Genomic DNA, 24,144 nt, shown 5'->3' on the forward strand with positions numbered 1-24,144 from the left:
AAGCACTGAGAGATAAGGCCTTGCAAATGTTTGTTCCAGTTGTGGGCTGGGGAGGTTTTGTGCTGCTTTGCTCTTGTGTAGTGGCAGGTGGACTTCTGGAGCTCCCAGGAAGCTGGGCTGATGTGAATATAAAAAAATGTTCAGTGAGAGCTGCTCCCAGGAAGTTGAGCTGATGTGAATATAAAAAAATGTTCAGTGAGAGCTGCTCACAGCTTGGTGTCTCTGGCTACCCTCGTGCTACTGAGTTCTTTGATGTTTGGTGAATTCTGGTAGTGCTGGGATGTTTTATTTCAGGAGATTTCCTCTTGTAGCCTTTGATTCTGGGTAAAAGTCCTCTCCCACACACTGGTGGGTGCTGTCCCAGAGCTGCCAGGATCATTCTCAGATCTGTCTGCTGGTAGCAGCCCTGGTGTGGAGAGCAGGATTTTATATGTGAGAAGGTTCCTGGTCACTTTTAACTCAACTGTGCCATTGAGGAGCTCCTTCCTGGTGCAGGAAAACATCTCAGGAAGGCCATCAGTCAGCTTAGAGCCTCTCATTAGTGGCCAAATGACATTTGGCTCGTGAAAGCTGCTGCTTCTCCTTGTTGCCATCAAAGAGTTCATTAATGCTCCCCCAGCTAAGGCAGGGCGGGCACTGGAGGAGCTCCAGCCCTGAATGATTATTTCATAGTTCAAGGCTTGACTCTGTTCTTACTGCTCCTTGTATAACTGTATATAACTGAGTCTTTCTGAATCTCAAATCAATAAAAATGCTGTTTCTGGCCTATAGGATCCCAAAAGATGCAGGTTGGATAATGCTGGCAGAAGATGGGCGTGGGGATGTGCTTTGACAAATAAAGCAGATGACAGGAGTCACAGTGGATCTGTATTGATTAGACAGAATAGTAGGAAGAATTCCTGAATTCTTAAACCCTCTATTTTTAGATGTAATTCGTCTGGGCTGAAGGCTTTCTGTTCCCTGAATTGTTCCAAAAATAAATATTTCAGAAGAGGATTAAACTTGAATGTGAAAGACAGTGTTTTTTATGCATCAGTGTTCATGGAAGGAGCCGGTCAGAAATCACTGTTCTCCTTAAATTTGCATGCTTTGAATCCAAATTAAAGCTGCTTTCACCAAAACTACTCATCCACAGGAGTCTCGAGGTGCTGGTGAGAATGCAACTGTGAGAGCTAATTTTAGCTAATTCAGTCCTGTGAGCAGCAGAGTCCTTCAGCTGTGAAAAGAGACACTTCACTCTTGCTTAAATCACTTTCTTTTTTTATTGAGCTGCCGCTGAACAGGGACAGGCTTTGCTGATTCTCACCAAGGACAATTTCTGCCTTGGGTTTTGGTGCTGGGTTTCTTTTTGGTGTGAATCTGGATGTTAAGGTTGTTTTGTTTTGACACTCGAGAAAAATCTTTGAATCTTTCTACGCATCTCTTGTGTCAAAGTCAGCCTTCCCTGGGTGTTTCCAGGCTCCTGTCACGTAAAGTTTGTGTAACACAGTCTCTCTTGGGCACTAACAAACCGGAGGGCTCTGGCTTCTGGAACTTTCTATCCCAGGTGAGTGCAGCCCTTGTGCTGCCCAGCCTTCCAGAGCCTTTTGGGAAGGTCCTTGGCTGGTCCTTGACACCGATGCTGTGGCAGCCCATGAGTCACTCCTCCAACTTCCCAGAGTCATTGCACGTTGTTTCTTTCTTTCAAATTGTTCCTGACATCCCAAAATCCGTGGTGCTATAAAAACAACCCCGCTTGTGCAGCTGCTTATTTCCTGTCTGATCCTATGAACCTCACTGGCTTTTAACTTTGTCAACCTGAATCGCTGCCCAAGACTCTCGTTTTAAAGTCTGTCCCCTCTAATAAGGATGAAATGTGGATGCTGCCAAAGAGAGTCTGCTTGCTTTGCAGTGGAATTCCTTCATTCTTCATTCTTCTTGTGCTACCTGGGACCAGGGAGGTTCATCCCCTTCTCCAAGCTGGAGGATTTGCGTGACTGCCGTGGAATTCTGACTTGCTGTTCATGAATATTTCCCTAGAAAATTATTTCACTCTTCAAGTGCAGTGGAAGTACATCCTGTGTTTTGAAGACTCTTTAAATTATTAGTCTAACTTCTCTTGGGAGAAGCTCCACTCAAAAGTCTGGGATTAAAAGTAAAAGCAGTCTCTTTCAAATGCTGCAATCATTTGTGTTGGAAAAGATCTCCAAGGCCATCGAGTCCCAGCTGGGCCCAATCCCCTCCTTGTCCCCAGTGTCACATCCAGTCAATCCTCGACCACCTCCAGCTCAGAGCCTCCCTGGGCAGCATCTTCCGAGGCCTGAGCATCCTTTCCATGGGGAAATTCCTCTTGGTGTCCACCCTGAGCCTCCCCTGGCCCAGCCTGAGGCCGTTCCCTCTCCTCCTGTCCCTGTTCCCTGGGAGCAGAGCCCGACTCCCCCGGCTGTCCCCTCCTGTCAGGGACTTGTGCAGAGCCAGAAATTCCCCCTGAGCCTCCTTTGCTCCGGGCTGAGCCCCTTCCCAGCTCCTTCAGGAATTCTCCAGCCCCTTCCCAGCTCCCTCAGGAATTCTCCAGCCCCTTCCCAGCTCCCTCAGGAATTCTCCAGCCCTTTCCCATCTCCCTCAGGAATTCTCCAGCCCTTTCCCAGCTCCCTCAGGAATTCTCCAGCCCCTTCCCAGCTCCCTCAGGAATTCTCCAGCCCCTTCCCAGCTCCCTCAGGAATTCTCCAGCCCTTTCCCAGCTCCCTCAGGAATTCTCCAGCCCTTTCCCATCTCCCTCGGGAATTCTCCAGCCCCTTCCCAGCTCCCTCAGGAATTCTCCAGCCCCATCCCAGCTCCCTCATCCATTTCTCCTGGGATTTACTGTCAGCTTTATCCAGATGCCTCGTGCCAGTGTGGGAGCAGGAGTTTGATGCTGAACAAAAGTTCATTGAGTGTTTGGCAGTGGTGCCCACGAAGGAAAAAAGTCCATCATACATTTATGGATAAACTCTTGATTTAGGATCTCAGTGAGTTCAGGAACAGGCAAGGAGACAATGCAGGAGGTTGTGGCCATAAAGGTAATTTTCCTTCCCATGGCAGGGGTTGAAATGAGATCCTGAAGGTCCCTTCCACCCCAAACCATTCCGCAATTCCTTGTCAGGTTGTTGTAGTTATTGCTCTGGGAAGAGGCAGGGATGGAAATCTGAGCTGCCCAATCTGGATTTCATGGCCACTGTGTATATTTAGCTCAGGGTTCACCAGCTTTTGCCTTTGGAGCTCGGCATCCGACACCCTGGGACGGCTTTACGTGCGGAATGTTGGAGCTGGGATGGGCAACGCCCCTCTTGGCTTCTCCTGTCAAGTGATCTTCGTGCCCTGTATGTGTTGGAGACACACTGGGAGTGTTGGGTGCTATTTAAAGGGAGCTGTTTATCCAGAGTTTTGGAAACCAAGCCTGAAGGGTGACAGAACAGGAAACTCAAAAGGTTGAGGGGCTTTTTCCTGCAAGGCACAGGAAACAGTCCTGAATTTGGGATGGGAAAACAGAAAGTGCTGCTTGTTCAGGGAATTTAAGGGAGCTGATATGGGTTGTTCTGATACAGGGAATGGCACATTCTTGCTTTCTGTTATAAATTCAGTGGCACTGAAGTGCATTCCACCAGGCTGGACTCGCTGGGATAATCCAGAGCATTGCCCTCTCCTGGCATCGTGCTCAGGGACAACCCCTGGGCACACAGAAAGTCCTGGGTGCTTGGAACTGGCAGTGATGATAATTTGGTGAGGTGGATGTGGGCAGCCACTGGCTTACATCCTTTTTTTTGGGTGGGTTACCAAGATGAGCTCAATGTTTTCCCTCAGGATCAAGCAGACTGGGAGTTCATCCTCCAAAGGGCTGCCTCTGGAAACTGGTTGAGATGAGTAGAGATGCTACTGAAAGTAGTAAAAACCTTCAAAATCACAAAAACCTGAAGGGAATTGGTAATGTTTGCCCTGAAATATGGCTGTGATTTTGGAATTTCTCTGAATACCCATTGCATTACAGATAGGGGGTGTTTGGGGAGCTCTCAGGTGAGACTGGGAGTAGTCAGTCCAAGGGATTCTGTATTTCTGGGAGGGGAATCTCTGAAGCTGGAGGAGAATTTGGAATGTTCTGTACTAAGGGGATGAGGAGCTGAGGTGTTCGAGACACAGAGTGTGTGCCCTTATCTCTGATACCTGGCTCTGACATCCAAGAAAACACTGAGTTTCATATAACACCCTAAAAACAACTGTTAAATAAAAAAACTAAGAGTGCAAGTGTGTAAATTAGAGAGTTTTCTCTAAGTCACTACGTGAAAAAATTCAAGTTTAGAGTTTAAACTAGTTTAGAGAACAGAAGATGGAAGATTTAGGGTCTTGTCTCTGTCTTTTTTCTTCTTCTTCTAGAGGTTTTTGAGTAATTGTAAGTGATTAAGTAAAGAATGCCACAGTGCAGCACACAGGTGTAAGGTCATTAAATCACTAAGAAAAAATAATTTACGTGTCTATTGTTAATTGAGTGAAAATAAGTATAAAAATAAAAGAATTGTGTATTTTGAGGCCATTTTGTACCATTTGAGCCATTTTAAGCCAGGCAATAGTGAATTGAACTTGAGCAGAAAGTCTAGGGAAGACCTGCCAATAATAGATATTCATTATTCTTGATAATATAATTAATTATGCTTGATAATATATTAATAAACATGAGAAACAAGAGTCTAATGAACTTTTAGAATATCCTTCCTGACACAGAACTAAAATGAGCAAAACTCCCTGTGAGGGAATATCCCAGAAGAACTCAGCCCTGAAAAGACCTGCAAGGCTTCTGCAACTCGGAGTCTTCCTTGTTTATCTGATTTATCTTGTGATAAATTATTCCTAATTTATTCCTATTCCTAATTTATTTTATGAGGAGACAGGGTGAAGTATCTCAGATTATTTTAAGACCCAATACATAAGAAATCTTTGCAGCAACACCTTAAATTTCAGGAAATCTGTTGGTGTGGGGTAAGAAGCACAAATACTTAACACTTGTGCTTGTCAGTGAGAACTCCCCCTAACTTAAAGAGCATCAATTTTACAGTGGGGGCACAGTACAGGAATTCTGCCCTTCAGGGGTTATTTAGAGAGCAACCAGAGGTGCAGCTTTATCAAGGAAAAAGTTGGTTTACCCAGACCAGGAACCTGTGGTGGATTTTATCTCACAGTTCCCAGGCTGACCCAGCACCGCCCATTTGAACTGGAGCAGCGCTAAAACTTCTCATTTTCTTCAATTCTGCCCAAAAAGAGAGGTCTCAGGGTTGTTTCTCTTAACAAATAAGGTAAAGTTTTAGTGGTTTCTGTGCAAAGAGATTGGAATCTCATGTGTGAGAGTGGATCACAGCAAGATCTGTGGGATGGATGCCAGGGGAGCAGCCGGTGGGGCTGCGGTGCCTTGGGAAGTGATGTGGGTGTTCTCCAGTGGGAAGGAGCTGGAGAGGAGGACCCTGATGGCCCAGTTCACCCCAGGATGGCTCATCTGCAAGCAAAGATGTGGGGAAAGGAGGTGTGGGTGTGGTGGGTGTTAGCAGGGTCCCTCTGTGGGGAAGGGGAGCAGCAGAGTCACCACACAAGAGCTGACACCGAGCACCTCGTGCAGCTGAATCCTGCTCCAGAGATTCCTCCAGTCCTTAATTCATGTGCTGCCTCCCTTTCCCAGCCCTTCTGAAGGGAGCAGGGCTCTTCTGGAAGGCTTTTCTCATTCCTGAGTGCTTCATTGCTTTGCTGAAGCTATGATGACACTTTTCACTGGGCTGATTCCTCATTTAGCTGAAAGCTCTGGCATTTTACTTCCTTGGAACATGAAATGTCCATCTGTGGGGAGAGGAACACAGATTAGTGTTGGTGTCTGACTGCTGAGCAGGTCCTGAGATGATATTTTCCTGTGAGATTGGCTTGATGACTTGCAGTGGTGGAGAACAAGTTGGACATTTATTTCTCAGCGTGGATTGAAATACTTGAAGTCCGTGACTGCGTTTTTATGTTCTCTTCTGCAAGGGGGCTATAAGGAGTAATTATTGGGATAGAATTTTTTTTTAAACAGCTGTGTTTGCTTCACAATTAAGAAATATTATCAACAGAATGTAAAATAATGGGTAGAAGAATTTGGAATGGGACACCCAGGTGAGAAGGAGGTTCCCTGGTAAATCTGGTGGGAGAAGCTGCACTGGAATCAGGGAGAAGCAGGGAAAAGAGCTGGAGCACATAAGGGTGGGCTCATGACCAGGCTGTGGCTGTCACAGGTGGCTGGGCAGGTGTGACAGGGACTGACAGGGGCCCTGTGAGCTCTTAAGCCATTCACTGAGCACCTGAAATGCTGCTTAGGGCAGGGATGTCCTGATCAGCCTGGATTAATTCAGCTTTAATGCAGTGTTTGAGAAAACCTATTAAAGTGTGTAAGGAGGGAAAAGTCACTCACAGTTTTCATGGAACAACCCAGACCAGCTGAGCAAGTGTGGGTGGGAAACAGCAATCACAGGGTGGTTGGAAGGTGGGGGGACCTCTGGAGATCCCCCAGGGCAGGGTGAGCTGCAGCAGGTGACACAGGGATGTGTCCAGAGACTCCAGGCCCCCCTGGGCAGCTGTTCCAGGCTCTTCCTCCTGCTCAGCTGCAGCTTGCTGCCTTCTGCTCTGTGGCCACTGCTCCTTGGCTCCTGGCTCTGGGCAGGGTGTGGCCCCTTCTCCTGGCACAGCTGGAGAGATTTGTGTGGATGGATGGGATCCCCTCTGAGCCTTTCCCTTCTCCAGACTGCCCAGGCCCAGCTCCCGCAGTCTCTGCTCACCAGAGACGCTCCAGAGCCCTCAACATCTCTGTGGCCTCTGCTGGAGCCTGTCCTGCAGCTCCTGGTCCTGAGGAGCCCAGAACTGGACACCAGATTCCAGCTGTGCCTCAGCAGAGCCCAGTAGAGGGGCAGGATCCCCTCCCTCAATCCTGATCCAGCAAGTGACATCTTATTCCTGTTGAGGAGGCAACGCTAAGAAAAGCTGCCTGGATCACTGGAGAAGGACTGCAGCCAAATCTGCCAAGTTTTAGTTAATTCTGAGTAACACCACTCATGTCCCAGCATCCCTAATTTGCCATCCTGTAATCACACAATTCCTTCTGCTTTGTGTCTTGCAGATAAGCAGTTTCTGAGGACTGAAGTACCTGCCCAGGGAACACCTGCTTGTGAGGTAGGAACTGATTTTCTAATGAGCCAGCAGCGGATGTTTAATTCAGCAGCAGAGGTTTGGTACAGCTGTGTGTGCACACCAGAACAGCTGGGCTGGGAGCTGCAGCCACCATGCAGAGACCTGAAATGAGACTTGTGCCACTGGGAACACGTCTGGAACGCACCCACCTTTCCATTCTGTTCTGTTCAGCCTTCCAACTGCTGCTCTTTTTACATCCTTCCAGTTCCAGTCCTTCCAGGCAGAATCATGGGAAGGTTTGGGTTGGAAAGGATCTTCAGGATCATCCCATTCCCACCCCAGCCATGGCAGGGACACCTCCCACCATCCCAGGCTGCTCCAAACCCCATCCAACCCGGCCTTGGGCACTGCCAGGGATCCAGGGACAGCCACAGCTGCTCTGGGAATTCCATCCCAGCCAGGAATTCCTTCCCAATATCCCATCCAAGCAGTGGGAGCCATTCCCTGTGTCCTGTCCCTCCATGCCTTGTCCCCAGTCCCTCTCCAGCTCTCCTGGAGCCCCTTCAGGCCCTGCAAGGGGCTCTGAGGTGTCCCTGGAGCTTCTCCTCTCCAGGGGAACATTCCCAGCTCTCCCAGCCTGGCTCCAGAGCAGAGGGGCTCCAGCCTTTCAGGTATTTATTAAAGTTTCAGACGTTCCTGGAGTTCTGTTTGGGATTAGAGGGTTGGTGTGGAATTCCAGGCTTTTCCTTTCTGTGCCCTCGGACCTTCTTTCCTTGCCTTTTCTGCTTCAAAGGGCTCACATCTCATTTAACTTGGTCACTCAAATCTTCTTTTTATCAGAGTAAGAGGACTACAAAAGATTAAAATGGGTAAACTAGGCTAAGAAAAACAAGTCTGATTTGATTTGTTAGGAATTGGATCATCCAAGCAGCGGATCATCCAAGTTTTTTATCCTAGCTGTCCTTTGTGGAAGGCACATCAAAGCTCCAGTTCACTGGAATCTGCCATCAGGTCTGCAGTTGTGATGTTGGAGGTGCAGGTGCTCACCTAATGTGGTTTGGGGAAGGAATTACAGTTTATTCTTGATTTTTGTGTGGATTGAGAGACCCAGGTGTCTCCTGCAGAGCAGTTTGGAATTGTTCTTAAATGCTGGTTATGTCTTGAAGTCCTGAGAGGAATATTGGCTGTTTTCTTTGCTGTTTGGTTCATCCTTTTCCTGTAAAAGAGGCCTGAGCTGTCAGTGGCAGTGCTGGTGCCCCTTGGCTGGGAGGAGTGCAGAGGAGTCACACTGATTTAACATCCCCATCTTTATCCACTCTGATCTCCTGGAACTGCCTGCAGGCAACAGGAGTCTCCTAAAACTCAGTTATGGGATAAAAGTGTTCCTCAGGTGCCTTTTTTTTCCTCAGTGTCCTTAAATGGCAGACACAGAGAGAACACAGTAGGTGCAGAGTCCTTTATTTTCAGTGGGGCTGATGCTCCTGGTCATGGTGGGACTGGAAGGGGCTCCTGTGTCGCTGTTCCTGGGGTGGCTGGAAGCTGTTCCCTATTCCTGGGGTGGCTGGAAGCTGCTCCCCTGTTCCTGGGGTGACTGGAAGCTGCTCCCCTGCTCCTGGGGTGACTGGAAGCTGTTCCCCTATTCCTGAGGGGTCTGGAAGCTGCTCCCCATTCCTGATGTGGCTGGAAGCTGCTCCCTGTTCCTTGGGGTGACTGGAAGCTGCTCCCTATTCCTGGGGTGACTGGAAGCTGCTCCCCTATTCCTGAGGTGACTGGAAGCTGTTCCCCTATTCCTGAGGTGACTGGAAGCTGCTCCCCTATTCCTGAGGTGACTGGAAGCTGCTCCCCGTTCCTGAGGTGACTGGAAGCTGCTCCCCTATTCCTGAGGTGACTGGAAGCTGCTCCCCTATTCCTGAGGTGACTGGAAGCTGCTCCCCTATTCCTGAGGTGACTGGAAGCTGCTCCCCTATTCCTGAGGTGACTGCTCCCCGTTCCTGAGGTGACTGGAAGCTGCTCCCCTATTCCTGAGGTGACTGGAAGCTGCTCCCCGTTCCTGGGGTGACTGGAAGCTGCTCCTCGTTCCTGAGGTGGCTGGAAGCTGCTCCCCTATTCCTGAGGTGACTGGAAGCTGCTCTCTTGTTCCTGGGGTGACTGCTCCCCGTTCCTGAGGTGACTGGAAGCTGCTCCCCTATTCCTGAGGTGACTGGAAGCTGCTCCCCGTTCCTGAGGTGACTGGAAGCTGCTCCCCTATTCCTGAGGTGACTGGAAGCTGCTCCCCTATTCCTGAGGTGACTGGAAGCTGCTCCCCTATTCCTGAGGTGACTGGAAGCTGCTCCCCTATTCCTGAGGTGACTGGAAGCTGCTGCCATGGCTGTGTCCAGGCTCCCTGGGGCACTCCCAGCTCCTCCTGAGGCTGTGGCCGCCGGCCAAACCATCTTAAGTCGTTGTCTCAAAGGCACTTGAAGAGAAGCCAGGGAAGATGGCTTATCTCCCCTGGATGGGATGGAGGGGGGCTGTGCCCAGAGTGCCCCACGTGCTCGTCCCCGTGGCCCCAGAGGGCCTGCAGAGGTCACAGGAGGTCGGGTGTCACCTCCTCTCAGGGAGAAACCGGACAGGGAAGGTGACAGAGGAACGGGAGAGCTTTGTGTTTTCCTTCCTGAACCTGCCAGTCTTGAGTGGATTTTATTTTTCCTCTTTTCTACCTCTCTTGGCTTGGCCCAGTGTGGTCTGAAGGTCTCCCAGGCTTCTGGGATGTCTGGACTCGATTCAGGCTTCATGGAGTATCTCCAGTTGGAAGAGACCCTTAGGGATCATCGAGTCCCAGCTGCCTGCTCCTCATGGAACCACCTAAAACTAAAAATCCCATGACTGAGAATGTTCTCCAGGCACCCCCAGATCTCTGAGAAGCTGTGTTGTACCTCCCAGCTTGTCTAGGGAGGTGACTTTGCCGTTAGGATTTTCCTCCTTGCGTTTCTCCCTTGTACAAGCCCAGGAGTTCCAGGCACTCATGTACCTCTCCACATTGGTTGTTCCACTGTTTTAGGACATGCAAACCAAGCAGGTGTTTCCCACAGACTGCACTGAGCAGCTAAAGTGCTTCCTGGAGTGATTTATCCGGGAATGTTTAATCCAGGCTCGTTGAGGATGAATAAAGGCAGCTTCCTCCCCCACATCCTCTGGGCAGCTGGGAGAGCAGGAGGAAGGAGGAAGCCTCGCTGGGATTGGGGCACTGGCTGCTCCTGGTTGGTTTGAGCTGGCTGAGGAACATCTTGGGTTCTCTACAAACCTGAGCCTGTTCTCTCAGACTGTCCCTCAGTTCTTCCTGCTCATTCCATTGTGAGCTCTTCCAGCCAAGCCCAGGGGAATGTTTGCTCATCCCTCTTAAAATGCTGACACTGACCATGCTTGTGGCATCTTCCTTTGGCTCCATGTGTACAGGCAGGGAGAAAACACTTCTGGAAACGTTACCTGCTGGATAAATTTCTATTTTGCTGTGTAATGGCTCTAACTGGGAAGAAACACCCACAAACCCACATCTTCAGGGTCACTTTTATTGGGGGTAAGGTCCTGGCACAGGTGCCCAGAGCAGCTGGGGCTGCCCCTGGATCCCTTGCAGTGCTCAAGGCCAGGCTGGACAGGTTTTGGAGCAGCCTGGGACAGTGGAAGGTGTCCCTGCCATGGCAGAGGTGGCTCTGGATAGGCTTCAAAGTCCCTCCAACCCAAACCATTCAGGGATTTGAGGATTCAGAGTCACTTTACCACTTAAGGTTATACTTTCTTAAAGTGATATGAGAAGCACCCTTAATTAAAATCAAAAAGTTTTGTTTGTTTTTCTACACTGAATAATTATTTATTTGGTCTCCTCTTTTTCCTCTTTTGGAATTGCTGTGTCCAAGGGCACCTCAGTGTGGCAGTGGATGCTGCAGCTGTACCTGTGATAAGAAAGTGAATCATTCTCTAAGGAAACCACCTCACCATGCCTGATAACGCTGCAGGGACACCTGGAATGTCTTTTATTGCTCCTTCTTTCATCAAATCTCAGCTTCTGTTTTTTAACCAAAGCCTTGTTTTCCAGGCACCCTTGAATGTGTTTGTTATCAGGAGCACGGAAATGTAAATACAATGGTGGTTGGGCTGCAGCAGCTCCTCCCTTCCTCCCCCTGCCTTCCTGCGTGCACTTGGGAAGGGGGAGCTGCTCTTCTGCACTAATTCATTTCAGAAAGGACTGTTCTTCCCCCTGCTGCCACCCCATCAGATTTCAGAGAGACACAATTCTCTCCTTGAGACCAAGAACTAGCACAAGGCCTCGTGCTGTGGCTCCTCTTGGCATTTCCCCAAGCTCCTGCCTACCAGCACATCCCATTTTTTAACTAGATAAGCCACACAGGCACTGTTCTACTTGAGCTAAGACTGCATTCTCCTGCTTGCAACATTTCAGCTCATTTCCTAGAAGAAAAACTGAAAAAATCAGAGCCTTCAGCAACCTGAGTCTCCCAGCCCAGGGTTTGCAGCTGTTTTTGAGAGCTGCTGCCCAAGTGAGGTTGTGCTGGGTGTAGTTGGCCACTGGGAGCTAATGTTGGTTGATCTCTCAGTCAGCAGGAATTTTGTCATTAAAACCAGGTCAGGATAACAGAAAGGCTCCAATGCAGAATTTGTTCTTTGGCCTCACTCGGGAGGAATTGGGTTCAGCTGTTGGATGTGAGCAGTCACTTGGCCTCACTCTGTGCCTGTCATCTGCTTTTTTTACTGAGTCTGTCATGAACTTTGTATGGCAGGAACAACTTTCTAAGGGCAGAGTTGTTTCTCTTCAGTTACCAGGCCTTTCTTGCCCCAGCAAATGTCCCTGATGTGTCTGTACCACACTCTGGCTGCTCCTGTCACTGCCCAGGAGTTGAGTGATGCTCTCCTGGCCCTGGGCCAGCCATGGGGCTGAAGCAGCTCAAGAAAAATCCCTGGGATCCTCTCTAAGAATAAACATCACGTGAGAGCAGGAGGGGTCCCCCTGCTTGGGGGAGAATTAACGTGTCCTGTTGGGAAGGAATAACAGCAGCAGCTTAAGGGCTGGGCTGGTTTCCCTCTGGCTGAAGGGATAAGCTGCAAGGCCACAGAGGGGCTGGCCTGGAGCTGCAGCTTTCCTTGCTGCAGAGCATAACAGGGTGCTTTCAGAGCCTGCTGGCTTCATAAATCAAGTCCCCTTTAGAAGGAGGTGGAAATGCTGTGGTCTGGTGGAGCTCCCTCCAGCTGAAATCCTGCTGGCTGTGCCACTGACCACGTTTTCAGGCCCTTCCCTGGAGCTGTGTCTTGGCTGTCCCTCCCCTGGGAGGTGCTGGTGCTGCCTGGTGGCTCCTGGTCTGGCACTGGCACCGAGGGATGCTGAGCTACTTCATCATCCCAGGAATTCCCTGGCCCAGGGGGAAGATCTCTGCACCAACACAGAGCTGGGAATTACTCCATGGTCCCTCAGAGCATCCCAGGTTCTCCCTGGGGAGGTTTGGGGTCGCTCACTGGACCTTTCCCTGCCCCACACCTCATTCTGAAGCTCAGTTATCCTTCCCCCTGTCCATGGGAGCTGTGCCATCACCACCAGGAATGTCCCCTTGGATCACAGGCAGGCAGTTCTTGCTTCCAGCAAATCCTTTCCTGAGCTGTTGTAGCCAAAGGGTTCAGCTCTGCTTGCAGAGGGGCCCAAGTGTGATCAGTGCTTTTAAAGCTAAATGTTTCTACCTTGGTTTAAAAGGATTTCAGAGTTTTGCCTTTCTCACCTGTGTGTAGGCACAAATATCCCTACTTAGAAGTAATTCCTATTAACGTGGAGCATGTTTAATCTCTGTTACATCTATTGTGGAGTTGCCTCAAGACAAACAAAATCCACACGTGGAATTGCCAAAGGTGGTGCCAAAAAGGCCCTTTCTGAGCATCTTCTGGTGACACACAAATGTGTAAAGGCAGTCTGGGATGTCCCAGGGCTGTCCTCAACAGGGTCAGGAACAGGGATATCCCAGAGCAGTCAGGAACAGGCTCCACAACTTGGAGCCTTCCAGGTGTATTCTGCTCCCCCCCTAAATGTGAATTTCTGAGCACCTGAGTGACCTCCCCAGATAAAGAGGGACTTTTTGTTTGGCCTGGAAATGCTGTGGATGGAGCAGGGAGGTGCTTGTGTGTGTGCAAGGGCACATCCCTGGGGAGCAGCTCCCCAGCATTTGCTTTTCCTTGTTAAACATCTGCCTCCACGAGGCTTTGTTGTGGTTTCCAAAGGGCAGCCCCTGACCTCTGCACCAGCCCAAAGTGTCTGTCCCATGTCCAGGTTCCTCTGGGGGCATTTCTGGGAGCTGGCAAAAGCCACGATGCTCAGAGGCAGCTGAAGAGTCCATAAAGTCCCTCACTTGCTGTAGGCAAGATCTTGCAGAATTTACAAATAGCTAAAACTCACTTCTTGGTGTAAAAACGCTTTGTTTCATTCTTCCAAAAATTTTTTGACTTCCCAGTAGTGTTTGAAAGCTTTAAAATATTGTTTTTATCTTGACAAATTCCCTTGGAAAAGCATTGCCAGGTTTGCTGTTCCACTCCTCTGGAACACCCAGCTGGTGCTGAGTTGCCATGAATGAAAACAATTCTCCATTCAACTTTCTCATGTGGAAGCTTCCAGTCCTGTGTCCTGATGGGCAGGTTCTGGTGCTCTGTAATTATATTGTCAGGAGAAGGGCTTATTTTAATTAAAAGTGAAGCAGCTGCTCTGATGCAGTCACTGACACAACTGGAATTACTCTGTGCAGGGAAAGGAGTGGAAGTGGAGTGGCTGGAAGCAGAGATGGTGTCCAAGCTGTGCCTGATCTCCAGATTAATTTAAGAATTCATCCTCTCTGGCCTTGCTTTCCCTCCTACGCTCTCAGACGTTTATATACACATATTTATTTATTATTATATATACATGAGGCAAAACTGGGAGTTAATGAAGGTGCTGAGGGCCTGCACAGTGGTACTCAAAACTGTAATTAGGCTGGACTAAACCTCTGAATTTTTTTCTCACAGCATGACTTGAACTCATTCTCGTCCCTGGGTTTGTCCTTCCAGTGTTTGTGCTGTGCAGTTTTCATCCTCTCTTAGAAATTAACACCCAAATTCTCGTGTGAGAACAAAACCACTTGTTCTGGGAGACACACACATAAGAGAAACGTGGAATAGGGTGAGTTCAGAGGAGCTGGCACGAGGGCTCAGGGTCTGAGGTGAGTTTTTGTAGTGAAATTTGTCCCTTTTTGTGCGCTCAGGCTGCGGCGGCGAGAACAGCGAGGAGGTAAAGATGAGAATTGTTGGGTGATCCACTCTGTCAGTGATGTGCCACCCTTCCCTCTGGGCCAGGAGAAGGATCTCTCTGGGCAGAGCCTGGTGTTTTGGGCTGCTCTGGGCCGGAGGTGGGATCTGGTGCTATTAAAGGAAAGCAGCTGACGGGAGCAGCTGCTGGGGCTGGGGCTCAGCCCAGCATCCTCCAGAGAAAGTGCTTTGCAAACAGCCCTTTCCTCCCTGCCCCCCTTTTCCTTCCCTGTGCCAGGAGAGGAGAGGAAAGGAGAGGAGACTCTTCCCCCATGATTGATGAAATTCTCCTTTTTTGGTGCTGCCTGTCCCAGGACGCAGCACACGAAATCCCCATTGCTGCGTGCACCAAAAACCAGCTGGGCTCTGGGAGCTGCGTTTTCAGAGCTGCTCATCTTGGAGCTAAAACTTCCAGGTCTGGGCAGAAGGTGGGCAGACTCTCATTCTTCCTTAGATAAATATTTGTGGGTTTTGGAGCCCTTTTTAGGTCTCTCACTTCAGTGCTCGTAGGCCTGTGCAGAGCTCGACACTTGAAAGTCCCTCACAGTTATTATCTATGAACTCATCTTCCATGTGGCTTTTTTGAAGGCCAGCCAAGAGCATTAATCCCCACCTTCTAGAGTCCCTAATCCCTGCTGGGGCTTAGAGGAAAGTTATTCTTGTCCTCCCAGTGAAGCTGCTCTGGCAGAGCATCTCTCTCTCTCTCTAACTTAAGGCAAGTTTATTAATGTGACTTTTTATCAGCTTGGAAAGGGTACAGCTCTGCATGGAGCAATCCAACTTGGACAGTCTTACCCCATCCTGCTGAGTGCTTAATGGCACTGAGAGATTGCCCAAAGGGAGGGAATCCTGCAGTGAAGAGATCCTCCCTTGGTTGGTGTGCTCTTATCTCAGCCATAATTACCGATGTGCTCTTTGCGGGCACGAGTAGGTGCCGCGGATCTTTTTTGGGAATGGGTGCAGCTCCAGTGGAGTCAGGGCTGCTGGGGTGATTTTTGCAGTTGTATCACTCTTCCTTTCCTCAGCCTGACATTCCTAAAGCCTCCCAGCTCTGGTTTTCGTCCAGTTGTGGCTGTGCTGGCGTCCGGCCCTCTCCCTCCGTGAGCCTCCCCCTTCCCACCGTCCCTCCTTGCTCCAGGTCTGCTCCGGTTCCAGGAACGCTCCTCTGAACGCTCCAGGCTGCCTCAGGTGGGCTTCCTTCCTTCTGTTGTCCTTCCAGGGATTAGGACAGGAGGGAACTCAGAACAGTTTTGCCTTCAGCTCACGGCTGTGAGCTCTGATGATCAGCCTGGTGTCAGTGAAGGGTTTGGGAGGGGGCTCAGGGCCCTGTCCTGGAGCTGAGCGTTCCCCAGGGAAATTGCAAAACAGCCCTCAGGCTTTTGGACAAGTGCAGCCTAATTCCCAGGAATGTGGCAGGGCTGCTCTCTCAGTGTGTCTGGAGTTTTGTGTCTGGGTTCTGGGGGCAGAGTGTGGCTCTCCAGAGCCTGAGAGCTGTGGAGTGCCCTGATAAAACAGACTCGTGCTTCAATCTCCTTGCCCTGAGCAGGGAGGCCAGAAGGGAACTGCTGGAAAACCTGCAGGTGAGAGGCTGAAATGAGAACGTGCAGAGCTCTCAGGGCAGCTGAACACGGAGCTGAGATCAACCAGGGGATCTGTGCTGTGGGAATTCTGAGCTCCAGAGGCCTGGCTGGGAGTGCTGGGGCTGCCCCTGGATCCCTGGCAGTGCCCAAGGCCAGGCTGGACAGAGCTGGGAGCACCTGGGATGGTGGAAGGTGTCCCTGCCATGGCAGGGGTGGCTCTGGAGGATCTTTAAGATCCCTCCAAGCCATGCTCTGATCCCATTCCATGACAGCAGGTAGCTGCACACACGCGTGTGTGTGTGTGTGTGTGTCTGTGTGTGTGTGTGTACTTAGACACGCTCAAACAGGAATTCTCCCCGGTTCTCCTGCATTTGGATATTCCTTCTGCCTTGATCTTTGACAGAGATCTGGCTCCAGCTAATTACTTTTGTTTTACATAAGTGCAGAATGTAGATTTTCTTTTTAAACTGCTTTTACTGAGTTGAAAATAGTGTTAATCAAGGACATGTAATATTCATGTTACCCACCACTGGAATTCCTCGAAGTCCTGAAGGACTGGTATTTATTTCTCTGTTCCCTTTCCTCTGCTTATACCAACCCTGGCCACAGTGATCCCTCTGTGTGGAGACCTGGAACCTTCTGTAATAGCTGGGAATGATGGAATCAGCCCTCTCCTCTCCAGGCAGCTGTGCTGGGAGAGAGGGAAACGTTCAGTGGGATGTGATGGGATGTGATGGCAGCAGGGCCTGTGCCAGCATCACCAGACACCTCTCTCTGGTGAGATCGATTCCCGTGTGGAATTACAGCCAGGACAGTCCCTGGAGTGCCCCAGGTCCTGTAAAACCATTCTGCCTGGGGCACAGGTTGTGTTTGGAGTGAGCAGTGCAGAGCCTTCAGCTCCTCTTGGAAGAGCTCCTTGTAGGGCAGGTGTGTGGGGCTGATCCAGCCTCGCTGGGAAAAGGCTGATTCCTTGGAAAACTGGGGCAGGATCTCTGGAGTCTTGCAGCTCCAGTGCAGTTTTTGTGGCTGTTGGGAGCATTTCCTTGGTGCTGTGCATGGATTGTGTGACGTTCCTCGGATGCACTCTGCACTTTCAGAGCCTTTAAGGTTGAAAAAGACTCCTGGGATCATCGAATCCAACCTCTGACTGACACCCCCATATCAACCAAACCAGGTTTAACTCAAGTGAGGCACCCTGGTTGCTGTTGCCTCCCCTGGATGCCCTTCTGGTCCTGCACTTTCCTTAAAGTTCCTTTACACGAAAGAAAAAAAGTTCCTTTTTTTTTTTTGTTGTTGAATCAAAAATAACTTTAATATTAGTGAATATCCACATCTAAAAAGAGCAGGTGGAAATAGAGCTGGGAAATGCTGGCCTGGCCACCTGCAGAATGGCTTTGGAGCTGACAGTGAGTAGGAGCTGCACACGTGGAGAGAGGAGCTTGTTTTACAACTTGCCTTTGGCTAGTGTGGGATTTCTGCCTGCTTATCCTTGGAGATTTCATCATTCCATCAAGGGGAAACTCTCCAAGCCACGAGTGGCTGCGAGGCAGGAGGAAAACAAAAGTTTTATCGAATCTCCAGAAATGGAGGGAATCTTTTTAACATTCCCAACAAGGCAGGAATGCTGGGAGACTCGTCTGCTCCTGGCTCTGCTAATTCATGTGGCATCTGAATGATTGACGATGGGGAAGGCACGGCTCGTTGGCTTTATCAGTGCTTTCCTAAGGGAAATGGAGCTGATGAAAATGTTTCTGATTATGGAGCAGAAATCATCATTAAGGACTCAACTGCAGGAAGTTGGGTTTATTTGCAGTACCAATAACAACAAAATCAATGCTTGAAACAGAGAAATGGCTCATTCCCCAAGGAATGAAACCCTGCCATTGATGGACAGCCTTGAGGAGCCTCAGGTTTCCCTGCTCATGGCAGCCCAGGTGGAGCAGCAGTCAGAGGCTGGGGGAGAGGTTGTTCTGACCCCAGAAGTGGAAGGAGGGAGATGCCAGACGTGGGAGAGGGAGTGGCTGGGGACAGACAGTGACAGGAGGAAGCTGAAGTTCTGCTTTGGCTTTGGGATCCTGTCAGAACTTCACTAAACCCATCTGAAGTGAGAGCTTCAAAGTTCCTGATTATTGTCTGCTGTGTGGGTGAAGTGACTGAGATCTGCATGAAGCCTTCAGAGCTATTTCATGGTTACAGTCCTGGAATCCCAGACTGGTTTGGGTTGGAAAGAACCTCAAACCTCACCCAGTGCCACCCCTGCCATGGCAGGGACACCTCCCACCATCCCAGGCTGCTCCAACCCAGCCTTGGGCACTTCCAGGGATCCAGGGACAGCCACAGCTGCTCTGGGAATTCCATCCCAGCCAGGAATTCCTTCCCAATATCCCATCCAAGCAGTGGGAGCCATTCCCTGTGTCCTGTCCCTCCATCCCTTGTCCCCAGTCCCTCTCCAGCTCTCCTGGAGCCCCTTCAGGCCCTGGAAAGGAGAATCTGGGATTCCTGAGTGGAAATACCCATGTTGTCCTTGTGTTCCCTTGTGGAGGCAGTAGTAGCAATGTTTTCCCTTTACTTGTGCATTTCTGGTTTCTGGAGCAGCTTGGAGGTTTCTGGGACTGACTGAATTTATTCTGAGTAATTAAAGTGAACCAGAAGGCTCAGGGAGTTTGTGCTGAGAAGGGAAACAACTCTACAAATGCTTTGTCTGTTTTAAGAGCCCAAGATTAAAATCATCAAATGCCCCAAATCTGCCTTCTCTGCACCCAAAGCTGCTCTCTTTGTCCCCAAATCTGCCTTCTCTGCATCCAAAGCTGCTCTCTTGGTCCCCAAATCTGCCTTCTCTGCATCCAAAGCTGCTCTCTTTGTCCCCAAATCTGCCTTCTCTGCATCCAAAGCTGCTCTCTTGGTCCCCAAATCTGCTCCTCTGCACCCAAAGCTGCTCTCTTGGTCCCCAAATCTGCTCCTCTGCACCCAAAGCTGCTCTCTTGGTCCCCAAATCTGCCTCCTCTGCTCCTGCCCTGTCTCTTGTCCCTCACACAATCATTTAAGCCCTATAAATAATAGCTGGAAAATCTCTTGCTGTGTTTATGGATTGTCAAAAGGCTCTGTGACTCTCCCTGAAATCCTCATTTGCTGGAAGCCCAAATGTGCACTAGAAATCAGGAATATTCGCTGTGCTGCCTCCCTGTCTGCTCTCCCAGGAGCTCTGAGGAAGCTGCCAGCTCACTCTGGTCTCAACAACACCTCCAAGCTGAAATTTGGTTTGATTTTGCCGTGGAAATATCTGGAATCTCCTAATTAATCCAGGTTTGATGATGCCATCGGGTGCTCAGGCTGGTCCAGCAGGTCTGGAGCATCCCAAAGATCTGGACACACCTTTCCTCTGCCAGGGAGTGGTACCTGCACATCAGGGAGTCCTTGGGGAGCTGATTCCTGAATTCCAGAATTCCAGAATTCCATTCTGCAATCCAGGTCACCCTTTCTGAGGCTGCTTTCTCCAGCAGTTGAGCCAAGTGTGATTTTAGGGGTTGGAAGGATTTTATTAAAGATCTCTCAGCTTCCATCTCTAAGAAGCTCCTGGTGATCTGTGGGATTTTCTTGTGGCTCCAGAAACAGCCCGAAAGCAGAGCTCTTGCTGTTTTTAACTTTAAAACAATAAATAAGTGAATCCCATTGGTTTAGATTGTGCCAAAAAAAAAAAAAAAAAAATATATATATAAAAAATTCAGTTGGGTCCAGATTTTGGTGCCCAGCCATGGAATGTGAGGAATGTCAGCGCTCCTTTGGGAGCAGGGATGCAGAAATCTTTCCATGGATTCCAGGGCTCTGGGAAGGAGGATGACTTAGCAGATCTCTGCTCTCCTGTTCCCTCACGCCTCAGCAGCCACGGCTGAAGGCTCCCAACAGCTCCAGCTAAGAAAAGCAACCTGACTTAGCCAGGAGAAATGGGAATTATGACCGAGCTGTCCCTGTTTCTCCCAGCCAGGCATTTAATTTGGGATGGAGTTAGGAGCTAATTTTAAAGGAGCAAGTGGATCTGATGGGATAATGGATGTGCTTCTCATAAATCTGGGCATCAGAGTCTCCTTTAAACCAGGAAAAGTGAGGAAGTGTTACTTGGCTGTTCCTCCTGGATGGGAGTGGGTTTCTACTCCCTCCCTGGCAGGAAGGGCAGGATGGAGCTGGCAGAGCTGCTCTGGGACTCTGGGACACTGTCCCTGCAGGGCTGGGAGCATCTGTGTGTCCTCCCCTGGCAAAGGCAGCATTCCCAGAAATGCAAAAGCAGCCAGAAATGCCAGGGGGGCAAGGCAGGGTCCTGCACCGAGGGTGGTTCTGTTGGGACAATGTCCAGCTTTCATCCCTGTGACCTCTCTCCTCTTCCTCTGTCTTCAGACAAGACTCCAAATCTGGGTCAGACCGATCATAACCTGAATCTCCTGGAGGCAGGAGCACAGCAGAGCAGTCAGGGAAGCTGCAAAATGGAAGCACAAAGTTGAGGAAATAAATTCCACTCTTCCCTGGATGGGAAACTGGAGGCTGTGGCTCATGCAGGTTTTGATTTGCCTCCTTTTCCAGAGGGTGCTGGGTGGGATGGTGGCTCTGGGAAGTTGTTCCAGGAGTCACTTGAAGTAAAACCTGGGTGAGGAAATTGCTGAAGAGAAGTTCTCGACACTTTGAGGAGTTGGTGATGCCTCTGGATCCCTGGCAGTGCCCAGGGCCAGGGCTGGGAACACCTTGGGACAGTGGGAGGTGTCCCTGCCATGGCAGGGGTGGCACTGGGTGGGCTTTGAGGTCCTTTCCACCCAAACTCTTCTGGGACACTTCCAGGAATGGGGCAGCTGGGGCTAAAAAAATCCAGTGAATAGTTGGAACTCTTTGGAAGAACCAGGATGGAGGGTCTGTGATGTGGGTGAGGGATGAAAATAACCCTGCTGCATCTTTCAGATTAGCTGAGGAGAGATGGATTTTATTGATCCCAGCAAACAGGTTACTCACTGAGTCCACAGAGATTCTGAGCCTGGAGAAGAACAGATGGAGCAAACCCCGAGTGTAACAGATCAGCTGTGCCTGGAACAGGAGAGATCTAAACAATCCTCCTGAGTAAAAATAATGTGTGACTTAAAGGAACATGATTGATGTGCTTTGAGGGAATTTGAAGATTTCCTGGAATGTGTCACTACAGGAAAGCCCTTCTCCTTGGCTGCAGTGCAGCTGTGGTGCTGCTCCCTGCTCCTTCCACACCTTTCCTTGGAGCAAACTCCTCCCTTTGGTGTTGCCAGGGAGGGCTGGGCTGTCCTGGGAGGCTGTTCTGGATTCAGACCCAGAGTTGGTGTCACCCCAGGGCTGCTCCACTCTCTGCCAATTTAACAACCACCAGGACCTCAGCAGCTGTTCCACTGCTGGAGAATTCCTCAGAACCCCTGAATCCCTCAGGCTGGAAAAGGCCACTGAGCCCCACCTTGTCCCCAGCCTGGAGCACTGAGTGCCATGGCCAGGAATTCCTTGGACACCTCCAGGGATGGGGACTCCAAACCTCCCTGGGCAGTTCCAGTGCCTTTCCAGGAAGGAATTTCAGTGCATTTTTAAACCTCTGCCTTCAGAAATCTCTGTCACTCCTCAGTTTCTCCCTTTCATCCCAAGGTGAGTGTCAGAATTCATCTTCCCTGTGCTCTGCTGAGCTCTGATCTCAGAGCTGTGGAGGCAGGGGATTAAGGTACATCTTGCTGAGGATTCTTTTTGCTTCCCAGCCAGCTCTGTTGTGTATGAATGGAAATGGGGTAGGAAGCATCTGTCTCTCTCTGAGCTGCTCAGCACATGAAAATGCTCCAGGATTTGCTCTTTACCCTTGGGCACAATCCCTGCACTATCCTCATTTTCCTCTTGCCTTTGTTAGCAGACAAGCCCTGGGAAGCTGAGAATTGGTGTCCTTTGGCTGCTGTAACACCAGAGAGGGAAAAGGAGGAATTCCCAGGGGTGTTGTGGCTGTCCTTGGAGCCCACCTGGGCTGAGGAGGGATCCCTGCAGTTTGTGCCGGGTGCTCCTGCGTGTCTGAGGCACCAGTGCTGTATTTAAAATGCCTTTTCTTAGTTACACTGGTTTATTTTTGCACATTGTTTCTACATTCCCTATTTAGCTAAATATGGACAAGGAAATATCCTGCTGATAAGGCTGCATAGCCTCATTATTATTTTTCCCCAGAAAGTAGATCACTCCAGTGTCCTAATTCCTGTGTAGGCCTGAAATAGCAGCACTGGCAGTGCCACAAAGCCCCCAGATGCCATTTATTTTATATTTTATATTTTATATTTTATATTTTATATTTTATATTTTATATTTTATGGCAGCTGTTCCATGGAGTGCAGCCACTCCATGTCGGAATCTGCTCCCAGAGAACAGGGACAGGACAAGAGGAAACAGCTCCAGCTGGCCCAAGGGAGGTTCAGGTGGAAATTGGGAATATTCCTTCCCCAAAAAGCCTCTCCAGGCCTGGCCCAGCTGCCCAGGGCAGGGATTCAGTCCCCATTGGTGAAGGAATTTAAAATCCCTGAGGATGTGGCACTTGGGGACACGGTCAGGGGTGGCCTTGGCAGTGCTCAGGGATGGCTGGACTGGATGGACTCAGAGGATTTTTCCAGTCTCAGTCACTCTGTGCTCATGATGCAGCTTGTTGGGAAACTAAACATTGTTTTCCTTTCTGATGCTAAATGACATTTTCAGAAGATGATTAAGTGTTCATCACTGCACATTGAGACTCACTGACCTAAAGCCATCAGTTCACTTGGGAGTTGATGGAGGATGTGCCTGAAAAATTGGCTCTTTCTGAGCCCCATTTGTTCCTTGAAGGAGACTGCTCAGTGCAGGGATTGAACTTTTGGAAATGCCTTCCCTGGCTGGTGCTCCCTGCAGGGTGATGCAGCCAGTTGTGTGCACATCTGGATGATGGTTTGTCTTAAAAGAATCAGAAACCTCATTGATAAGACTCTTTCATTTAAATACAAAATGGGTTTTGTTTTTTTACTGACCATAATTCATTCAACTGTGACCCTGCACTGGGGGTGAAGAGCTCCAAACTTTTCACCTCTGGATTTCCAAGCTGCCATTCAGGGTTTTTATCCAAAGCACCAAGAACTGCAGTTGCTGCCTGAAGTGTGGTCTGCCTGCAAGCCTGACCTTTTATTGTTCAAAGAATCAAAAAAGAAGAGCTTGAAGTGAATTAGTTTCCATAACAGAGTTGTCTGGAAGGACAGAAACAGCACAAGCAGTGGGACACCATTGTTCCTGAGGAATGTGAGGCTGTAGGTATGTGGTGACCCTGCAGTGCTGACACACAATTTCCTGGAGTTCAAGGAGTAGGAGCCTTTGTTTTTTTGGGAACAAGAGGATCTGTGTTCTGGCACTTGGGTCACACACAAGTGTCCCTTGTGTCCCTCGGGCTGCAGCTCTGTGTCAGCAGCTCCTGGTTTTCCTTGGGAGCCAGGCTGGGAGAGCTGGGAATGTTCACCTGCAGCAGGGAAAATCCAGGGAGACCTCAGAGCCCCTTCCAGGATCTCGAGGGGCTCCAGGAGAGCTGGACAGGGACGGTTTTTGTTGGCTCCTGTTCCCAAGAATAACTTCCAAAGGTTTTGAGGTGAAAAAGTGAAGAATTGGTGATGGCCTGAAGGTTGGAGATGAGTCAGTTCAGGTGCATTTTTTTTCAGCTTGGTGCCAGGAATTAATTTGAACCCAGAGATGCAAATCAGGGAGGGATAACTGGTGATTACTCCTCTGTTTCCAGTTCATACCTACGTGTGCACTTTGCTGTATTTTTTTTTCATGTAAACATTATTAAAACGTCACTTTCCCTCCCAAATCCCAGGGCTGGAGGGGGTTTGCTGGGATTAGCAAGGTTTGCTGAGGACATGAGCACGCTGCAGGACCCTCTGGGAGGGATCAGGAGCAGCACTGAAGTATACATCAGAGATTATGTAAAATCCTAATCTCCATAGGGGAGCCTGGGTGGAGTCAAGCCCAGCACTAAATTCTCTTGCGTCATTTATCTGAGGGGTGTAATTAACTCCAGATCTGGGGCAGGACAGGAGTCAATGGCACACCATGGCCATCCTGGCCAGGTACT

At 49.7% G+C, this 24,144-nt stretch overlaps 1 protein-coding gene across 7 annotated transcripts in view; it reads left to right on the plus strand.

Annotated features, from left to right (window-relative positions):
* The window catches only part of MAP4 (microtubule associated protein 4), a 139,063-nt gene that overhangs the window by 22,150 nt on the left and 92,769 nt on the right, over positions 1–24,144 (plus strand). For all 7 annotated transcript variants that reach the window (XM_088066820.1, XM_088066817.1, XM_088066828.1 and 4 more), the window contains exon 2: positions 7,139–7,191. The gene's annotated coding sequence lies outside the window, so the exon portion shown is untranslated. The remainder of the gene's footprint in view (positions 1–7,138; positions 7,192–24,144) is intronic.

The sequence above is a fragment of the Pseudopodoces humilis genome, chromosome 1, assembly GCF_049639895.1.
Source record: "Pseudopodoces humilis isolate 2021_Gansu_Grassland_sample_001 chromosome 1, ASM4963989v1, whole genome shotgun sequence".
Taxonomy (NCBI): Eukaryota; Metazoa; Chordata; class Aves; order Passeriformes; family Paridae; genus Pseudopodoces; species Pseudopodoces humilis.